Here is a 9,644-nt window from a genome sequence, read left to right as displayed (position 1 = left end):
ACCAGTGAAACTTCAGGCTGAAAATTTAACATTAAATTAGCGTGTATTTTCACTATCTTATATTTACCATCATCGTTCATACATTACTGTAGTTTTCAACTTGAAGTAAAAACTGTTGCCTTTGTCACCCGTAAGGAAAGCTACTACCAACTAGCACTGCCTAGCTTCAAATGTTAACCGTTAATAACTAACGGTTTTAAAATACTTCAGAGATACACTAAAGGTCTTACCTAGCTCAGTTTCTGCATAGGATTAGATTTTTTGGCTTACTGCCTTTTGACAGACTTTCCTTTCAATGCAATCCCTCTGGAACTATTTAGAATATTTAGAACATCCATACTTAAACTAGGCAGTCTTAATTCTCTCCTCAACTCACACTTAATTATACTAGTTTTAGATATTGTCACACTTTAAATTTTATTTTTATTAAGTCTTCAGGTAATGTAGTAAGTGCCATTAAAATAACTACTAAACGACTGATTAGAAAGTAATTAGTTATTAATTTATAAAAATCTGTATAGAAAATAAATACAATAGTGAATAAACTTGAAGAGTTGTGACAATCTTCAGTCAAATTTGTGACAATAGTACATGATTACACACTTTTTGAACTAATTTCTATTAAGGAGAATATTTTAAGATTAAAACGGCATTTTGCACGCCAGATTTAATTTTGCACGCCAGATTTCGACAAAATCTGGTTTTTCAAAGTACATATATTTAAAAAACTTAGTAAATAAGACATACACTAGTAGGATGCTAAGAAATACAAAATCTATGAGAGTATCTATGAGAACCAAGATAATCAAATTTGTAAGTGACCCCGTAAAAGAGACTTAAAATACTACACTTAAACGATGCTAAGCAATAAGAGTAATACTGGTTTATTATAAAAAAGTTTGTAGAGAAATAATTTTGGTACAGTAATCTAGTTATAAATTTGTAGCGTTAAGTGCAAGTATGTAACTAATATTTCCAAACGCTACAGTTTTAGAAAATTAACCTCTGAATGACAGTATATAGTCTAGTGAAAGTCCAGAGAAACTTAGTTAGTAGATCATTTGCAAGATGCCCAACCAAATCCCCGTCAACACGAGGGACACTAGCCTTTATAATTTGTCACAAATTCCAAGTAGTAGAAATCCTGAAGAATGATCCTTCATGGCCAGAGTTAAAAGTAAAGAATAGCTATCAAACCTCACTATTGCAGCATTCAGAACCAAGCCGTCACATCGAATTAAACTTCCTGAAAAGTAAATATTTTCATTTAGTCTTATCTTAAATTCTTTGATTTATATTTTGTTTAAAACTTTGCATTCGGGAAAAGCCAGCTAGATATTACATTAGGTCTAAAATTTAGCATTCAGAAAAAAAAAAGTAAGCGGTCAGTTCAGTAGGTCTAAAACTAACGTCGAGACAAACTGACATTCAATAACTTACAACCATGACATTCACAGCGCTCCATAATTGGCAAATTCTAAATTTATCTGTTAAAACTTAACGGTCAGTAAAAGAAACCGCAATGTCAAGTCACTTTTCAACTTAAAATTGAAACTAAGAGCTTATATTACTCAAACAAGTTTCTTTAACACAACCTAGTGCCATTCTTAAAACAAGCCTTTGGAAGTAATTATAAAATTTAAAAAATCAGTAATTTTAACATACCTACACTTACATTGTGCATTGAACTTTTAATGAAAGATATTAAAGCATTGACCCTCGAATTATTAATGACTAGTAAAGTTCTTACCTTTTATAGAAGCATGTCTCTGAAACTCCTCGCTCCAATTTAGAAAAGTTTCCAGAACTGACCCAGAGTCCCTGGAAAACAATAGGAATTTTCACTCATTAAGGAGTGCGAGGTTTGCTTACGTATTAATATAACTGATTAAAAACATTGATTAAAACCAAGCACCATCAAGTTTAATACATTAAAGCCCATATTAAATACCACACATTCATATTTAACAAAACTGATTTATATTAATGATTTATATTAACCATTGAAGTCTGAAGACACTTTAATAAACAATAGTCTTATTAAAACTATTTAAAAGATCAATTTTAAGAATCCAAGTATTAAATACCTAGTTATACAGCACTAAATTAGATAATCTTATTTACGCCAGAATATAGCATTTACTGTATAAAAACTCCCTACCATTGTATATGGAAAGAATAAGTGTCTGAAGTATATACTGCATGAAATTCAATAACTTAAAATCAAATCTTATTAAAGCAATAGAAGTTAGAGATTTCTTAAAATCTTAAAATAAACAGCGCTTATAACTACAGTATAGTAAATACCATGAAATCTTTCAAATAGTTTTCACGAAGTTAAATATTACTTTAAATCTACTTTAAAACTACGCTTTTGAACACCTCACTTTAGCATTCAATTTAACTTTGATGACCACATCCATCATTACACGAAACCATTGAAATTAAAATGGTCAAAAGGAAAACTACGAAAAAACAAGATACCTTCACCTGACTTGAACCCTTGACACCAAGAACTTATATTGACAAATTATAACTACCCGCTTTAATCTGAATGTTGATGCACATCTGTCATAAAAAGATACAAAATAAATTATCTCACAGTTTCAGCAAATTTAAATTGTATTTCCGATAATATAACAACCCCACAAGAGCAAAAAATCTTTTGAAGAAAAACCAAAGCCATCACAAAAATACTTCAAAATACTTTATTGGCACATTTAACACGAAGTTACCCTATTCACTCACCTCCTACCTCTTTAGACTCGACACTTCAACACACCACGAACTACACAGAGAAACTGATTGACAGGAATATTTTCTCCTGCTCAGAAGTCAGTTTTCCTGGAACCGGCTCGGGAGGGGTAGGGGGCGGGGGGTGGGGGTGGGGGTGATGGGAAGGAATTTAGAGACGCTGCTGTGACACTTACGAGGAGACTAATAACGCTGCCATCTGTTGGGAATTGGGAGGAAACTAAAAACTGAGGGAAAAAAAATTTAAAAAAACTGATCACAGTGTTTAAAAATCTACTTATCGAGATGAATTTCTTGAATTATTTATATAATAATAATAAAAAGTCATTCCAATTCTTAATCTACGTTTCAGATATCAACTCATTTATGGGGGAGATCAAGAGAAACGAGTTTCATAATGAAACATTAACCTATAAAACGAACAGGGGCGCCTATATTATTTTTTATGCCTTTATGAAATCATATGTGGCCAAATGAACCGTCAATATTTACTCCTGATGTTCACTAACTATTATTATTATTTTTTTTTTTTTTTTTTTTTTTTTTGCTCTATCACAGTTCTCCGATTCGACTGGGTGGTATTTAAAGTGTGTGGTTCCGGGTTGCATCCTGCCTCCTTAGGAGTCCATCACTTTTCTTACTATGTGCGCCGTTTCTAGGATCACAGTCTTCTGCATGATTATTATTATTATTATTATTATTATTATTATTATTATTATTATTATTGTTGTTGTTGTTGTTGTTGTTGTTGTTATTGTATGCTGGAAACAGACCTTCGTTCAAATATGTTTTATCTAAAATAATGGCAGAATTCACAGATTTGATTTAGTACAAAATTCTTTCACTTTTCCTTATGAAGTGTCTTTCTGGCACGCTGGTATTACTAAACAGCTGTCCAATATTCATCGTGCTGTAGGTCGTCAACGGAATTTCGGTCTGGTGTTATCAAAGGCGACGGGGTATCAGGGACACGGTGGGGGTCGGCAACAGGTGGGTCTCGTAGGTCGGGAACAGGCGGTAGTCGTCAGGGGTCGATCCGGTATTTCTAACGTTTTTCTTCTTTTCTGGTTTTTCCTTTAGGCGTCTCCATGTTTCGACCACCTTTTCTTTTATCGGTGTCCGATAAATGCCATTTATAGGGAGGAATAGGGATTCAACGATGCATGCACTTTTTTCATTTCTGAATCATGCATTTGATTGGGGGTTAATTTATCCACATCGGCCTATTCGCTCCATCTTCCCCCTAACCCCCAACCCCCAAACATCCCAGGATGCACCGACCTCCTTTTACCACCCTCTTTCGCATGAAAGCACTGATAGATAGATATAAGGGTTATTTCAAAAATTTCTCTCACCAACGAAGCCTAAATATGTTCTCGAGAGATTTTCTGCTCAGAATAACTTTTTCTTTCATTTCGCACAATATTTGCGTAAACTCATGTATATACTGTGTATATACCCTGTATATACACATACACATACATACATACATATATACTTTACATATATATAAACATATACATACAATGTACATGTTTATATCTACAAATATGCATGCATATATATGAATATATAAACATATACATACATTATAAATGTGTATATATATACATGTACACATAAACACTAAATGTTTTCCATTCTAAATGGGAACCAATATACGGAAAAAATTGTTTGCAAACAATGGTTGCAAACATTGCTTCCTAGTGTGGACAGGCCTTCAGGTTCGTTTTCCGCTCTCTTTCAAGGGATAGCGGTGGTGGGGCCAGATGTGGGCTCCCTCCAGATATTATGGACACAAAATTAAAATCGCGTCCAAGACTATACTATAACGTCTCTCCCAGTGGGTCCTGCGAGAGAGAGAGAGAGAGAGAGAGAGAGAGAGAGAGAGAGAGAGAGAGAGAGAGAGAGTGGGTGTGAGGAATTCCTCTCACAACGATATTATTCTCTAATGTTTTTGTGTATTCATTTGTTTCTATCTCATATTGTAATTATTAGTATCTGTCTCATAAGAAATTATTGATTGATTTTCACTGTGTATTGCCGTCTGTCAGGTAATCGACAGACAGGAACTGTTGCTGTATTTGTATTTATGTGAAAACCAAATGTATTCATTCGCATGCCCATGTATTTTGTAAAAATATGTACGTGTATATTGCATGACATAATAAGGGTGAAGGAAGCACATCTACTCGAGAATGACACTCTTAACATTATTTTATCTGATTTTGCTCTGTTGCTAGGCATGTACGTAGGATTACGTAAAGTAATCTGTATTATATTGAGAACGAACTGGATAATTATTATGAAATGTTTTATGTTCATGAAAACCTTGTAAGTCAGTTCTGCATTCGTGGTAATTGTAAAACATGTCTCTTTTCTCCAACAAAACCCGAATGCAGGACGGAACGTACTACAGCTTCTTGGCTCAACTTTTTTAGTGTTGTGAAGTGATGTGTGTGTGGATTTAGAAAGGGCGATTGCCCTGATTCTTTGACTTCTGTTGTGATTTGTTTCATTTGAGTGCCATTGATTGATTTCATTTGTCACTGGTATTACTCTTTGATATGTTTAAACTTTAGTTAAATTAATTTAAACTTTAAATTCATCAAATGCGTTTCAATTCCCTCCATTTTATTTAATTTTCCCTGTGTTTCAGTTTTATGGATGGTGAATATAAATTTATCTGATAAACTTTTATTGCGTTCATAAGGTTACCCAAGTAACTTGTAGAAACAAGGTAACACAGAGGTCCTCTGAGGTCTAAAACCAACCCGTGAGTACAGCTCCCTTATCACACAGTGTCCGAAAACCACGATAAAAGGCAAAACTTAATTTAGCTTAGTCATGTATACTTAAGTGCAAGTTAGTCCATTCATTCCCTGTTAGTTACTTTCATAAAGTTGGAGCCAGTTCCCATGCGCAAGCATAGCTGCTCTGCTTCTCCACCTCTCGTGCCTCTTAACGGGGGAGGGGGGGAGGCCGGCCTCCGGAGGCCAGGCAAGCAGGCAGGCTGGCTGGCCTGGACAGCTGGACTGGAAATCTGGAATGAGCAGCAGTTTAGCTTGAGATGTGACCGCAATACCCTGTCTCACCGTCATCCGGCTGGATGATGCCTCGTGAGAAAGGGGAATCATAATGCAGGTAGGGACGATACCAACTACTGCTGCTCTTGAACAACCAGATTTTTTTTTTCTTTTTTGACCTATTTCGATGACTGCATGAATAGTGTCTGTCTATCATGTGGAATGTACAGCTAACATGTTTATTTGTGGGTTTTGCAATAATGAACTCCCTGATATAGAGAAAGGAAACCGGCGATTAGGTAGCTAGGCCGATGTGACTAAAATGCTTCCAAATTCAATATCAGTATAGTATGCTTTAGATACTGAACAACGGGGACATAGCTAATATGCATGCATCACTGAAACCTCCGGTATTCCTATATAAGCATTCCTCATCGTTCGTCCCCACGAATACGAAAGCCACCAGGAATTGGGGCGTCCAATGTATTTTGCCGTGTTTAGTACAAGCCCCTGGGGGTTAATTACAGTCGTCCGAATAAATATAACTTAAAATTCTTGTTCAGGAAGTAAAACTGCATTGAAAAACCGCAACTGCCATAGTCTAGGCCGCCGCGGAATAGTAATATAGAACTACCAAACCTCCTCCCTCTCCATCAATGGCATCATATCACTGGACTCCGATGATAATAATAGATCTACCAAATAAAGGAAAGAAAAGCAATTTGAATGGAATCTGCCCTCCATCAAAGATAGGCGGCCTACTTATAGGTACCTACTACCTATTCACGACACGTCAGTCAAAGATTTATTTATATAAAACGTATTACTCTCAAAACTCTCTCCTCTTCCTTCTTCATCAAACGTATTCATGGCACACCAATCGAAAAGAAAAAATACACCTATAAAAAAGCAAGAGGGGCAACATGTTTAGGGCCTAGTACTAATGGAAAATTCGCGCCAAACTACTACTCCTTCGCAGTCTTAACTGAAAAAAGGGAAAACCTCTGTCTATAGAACCTACCTACCTATATATAGAGAGAGGAGAGAGAATTTTGACTGTAATACGTTTTATATAAATCTTTGACCGGCGTTCCGTGAATAGGTAGTAGCTATAAGTAGGCCTATCTTTGATGGAGGGCATATTCCATTCAGCTTGTTTTTCTTTCCTATATTTATTCATTTATTATTATCATCATCGGAGTCCAGTGATATGCCATTGATGGAGAGGGAGGAGGTTTCAGTATTATGTCCCCGTTGTTCAGTATCGACGGTTTCCTTCCTTTCTAACAGGGAGTTCACTACTGCACAACCCATAAATAAACATGTTAGCTGCACATTCCACATTATTCGTAGTAACCCGGACACACACTCTCTCTCTCTCTCTCTCGTGACGGAAAGGCGAGGAGGCTGTTTAGACGAGTCACTAGAGTAACAGTAAGATAACGAATACCATTGGCTCCTTACCCCATATCCGTGACTACTCCGACATCTCTCTTGTACGCGCCACCTCTCCCATTTGATAATAACGTTTTTTCTTCTTCTTTTTTTTTATTCACCATAAGTTTTGCCCTCATCCTATCCATTTTTGTATTAGTATAATTGCTTTTTATACGATCTCGCCCACGTTTTGTCCTTGTTTAATTCGTGCGTAATTTGGACAATTAAAAATGAACGGCCGAAACTTAGGCGTAATCCTGTGACTTGATAAATATTGGCATGGTTGTTTTCTCTCTCTCTTTCTCTCAACATCGGACGTTATGATCGGTATATTTCTATTAATATTGTTCCCTTGTTTTCCACTTTATGTAACTGTGTGCATAAGTGTATGGATGTATAAACATACGCGAAGTTGCAGAGATTTGGTTACATGGATAACAATATAAATTAAAGTACACATTCTAAAAAATAGTATTTTAGTTTACAGTTTACCTCTCTCTCTCTCTCTAATATATATATATATATATATTATATATATATATATATATATATATATATATGGGCTGGGCTGACAATGTTACAGAACATATATATATATATATATATATATATATATATATATATATATATATATTATATACATATATATATATATATAGAGAGAGAGAGAGATGAGAGAGAGAGATGCGAGCAGAAGACGAGAGAGAGAGAGAGAGAGAGAGAGAGAGAGAGAGAGAGAGAGAAGTAAACTGTAGACTAAAATACTATTTTTTAGAATGTGTATTTTAAATTATATCCGAATCAATTAACTTTAGCAGCGATCTAATTTACTTTACTTCCAGCTGTCACAAAAATTGATAAGAAGTTGCATTCCTTATGTTCAAAAGTAAAGTAAAACAAACAAATAAATGATAGAGAAATTACAAATGAAAACATTTGTAATAAAAAAAATAATAGGGATTATCTGTTTGATTTTTGTAATACAACAATCTCGTATAAAACGTAAAACATTCTTTTTAACTAAAATATCTAATTGTTCAGCCTAGTCAGAGAAAGAAAATAATCTCACTGAAAAGTTCCAGAATCTGGCTATATGAGAATAGCTTTAATTGTGCCTACCCAGCCTATGACAATGAAGGAACTGTACTTAGCCCACCATTCACCAGTATCGTGGCGTTCACCAATTAGTAGTCATTGCACTAAAACATATTATACTGTTCATGAATGATTCGTCTAACGGAACGTGATCGGTTTAATACTTAGCAGGGGAAGCAGACACGTTCATAGATAAGCATAGGTAAGGTACTGTACGGAATTTGCCCGTTTTTTCCGTACCTGAACTATAGCGTACCGTACTTTGTTAAACTTATCGTACCGTAATTCCGTACCGTAAACATAGGCTAAATATCAACCGTACCGTACCATAATGCCAGTTGATCGCCTGAAACCAACGTGAGCTGGTTCAACTTCTGAGGGCACCTTCATGCTATTCTTGGCCTCATCATATCCGGCAATAAGGCCGCTTTCTGCCAGGCGCAGTCTGTTGAGTTACTTGTTCCTCTGTGTTAATATTAGTATTTATTAGTCTCATTTTTTGTACACAAGTGTTTGGTATATTGAAAACTGCTTCAGAATTTTATCATTCTCTCGATACCTGGTTGTTTGTAGACCTCGAATTTTGCCTCATACTTTATAGTGAAGAACCCAGGCGTGTAGTACTGATGTGAGATGTTAGTCACCTGTGCATTAAATTTGAAATAAGAGCTATTTGGAGTTTAATCATCTTCAAGGTATATCGTATGGTTAACAGACATTCACTTTCAGTTTGTGATTTTTTGTCAAAAAAGTTCCCCCTTTTTTTGTTATTTCACGCTAGAATAGTTAAGGTATGTAATATGGGCTATATTGCCTTGTTTTTATGCAGGAGTAAAAGATTGGCTGTTATCCTCGACCGGCCAGAAGGGTCCACAGTACAATACAAAACTAATCATTTTCTTATTTTTAATTTTTAATCTTAAACGGATTGAGAGATAAGAGAACTTATGTTTTACCCAAGCAATGACAACATCCAGAGATGAATCCAAGTATTGTTTCCTTTCATGATTAAATATGATATTTCCATCTCAAGAATAATGTTGAAAATGAGAGAGCAAATATGTTAGCCTTAAGAAAAAAAAAAAAAAAAAAAAAAAAGACATGCATCACCCTTCATTAATCTTTCGTACCCAGTATGAGGTGTGAGATTAGGATGCAGTTTCATCGAATTATATAGTCATATATTTATTTATAAAGTCAGCAATACCTTTATAACGAAACCCCAATATTATTATTTTTAAAACCCAGACCAGGTATAAGTGTTTAAATTCATTACTAATTCAAAATGAGGTGAATTTTCAACTCAAAATGGGTTGAATTTTCAACTCATAT

At 35.1% G+C, this 9,644-nt stretch overlaps 1 long non-coding RNA gene across 1 annotated transcript; it reads right to left on the bottom strand.

The window, feature by feature from the left end:
- Window positions 1-74: 74 nt before the first annotated feature.
- LOC135224340 (uncharacterized) lies at window positions 75-2,823 on the bottom strand. Its single transcript, XR_010316708.1, has 3 exons — window positions 2,749-2,823; window positions 1,751-1,821; window positions 75-1,246 (listed from the first exon to the last, which is right to left on the bottom strand). It is a non-coding gene; the product is annotated as an uncharacterized LOC135224340 (long non-coding RNA).
- Window positions 2,824-9,644: the final 6,821 nt, after the last annotated feature.

The sequence above is a fragment of the Macrobrachium nipponense genome, chromosome 12, assembly GCF_015104395.2.
Source record: "Macrobrachium nipponense isolate FS-2020 chromosome 12, ASM1510439v2, whole genome shotgun sequence".
NCBI classification, from domain to species: Eukaryota; Metazoa; Arthropoda; class Malacostraca; order Decapoda; family Palaemonidae; genus Macrobrachium; species Macrobrachium nipponense.
The sequence above is the reverse complement of the archived record's forward strand: the minus strand, read 5'-3'. Positions and strand labels throughout refer to the sequence as shown.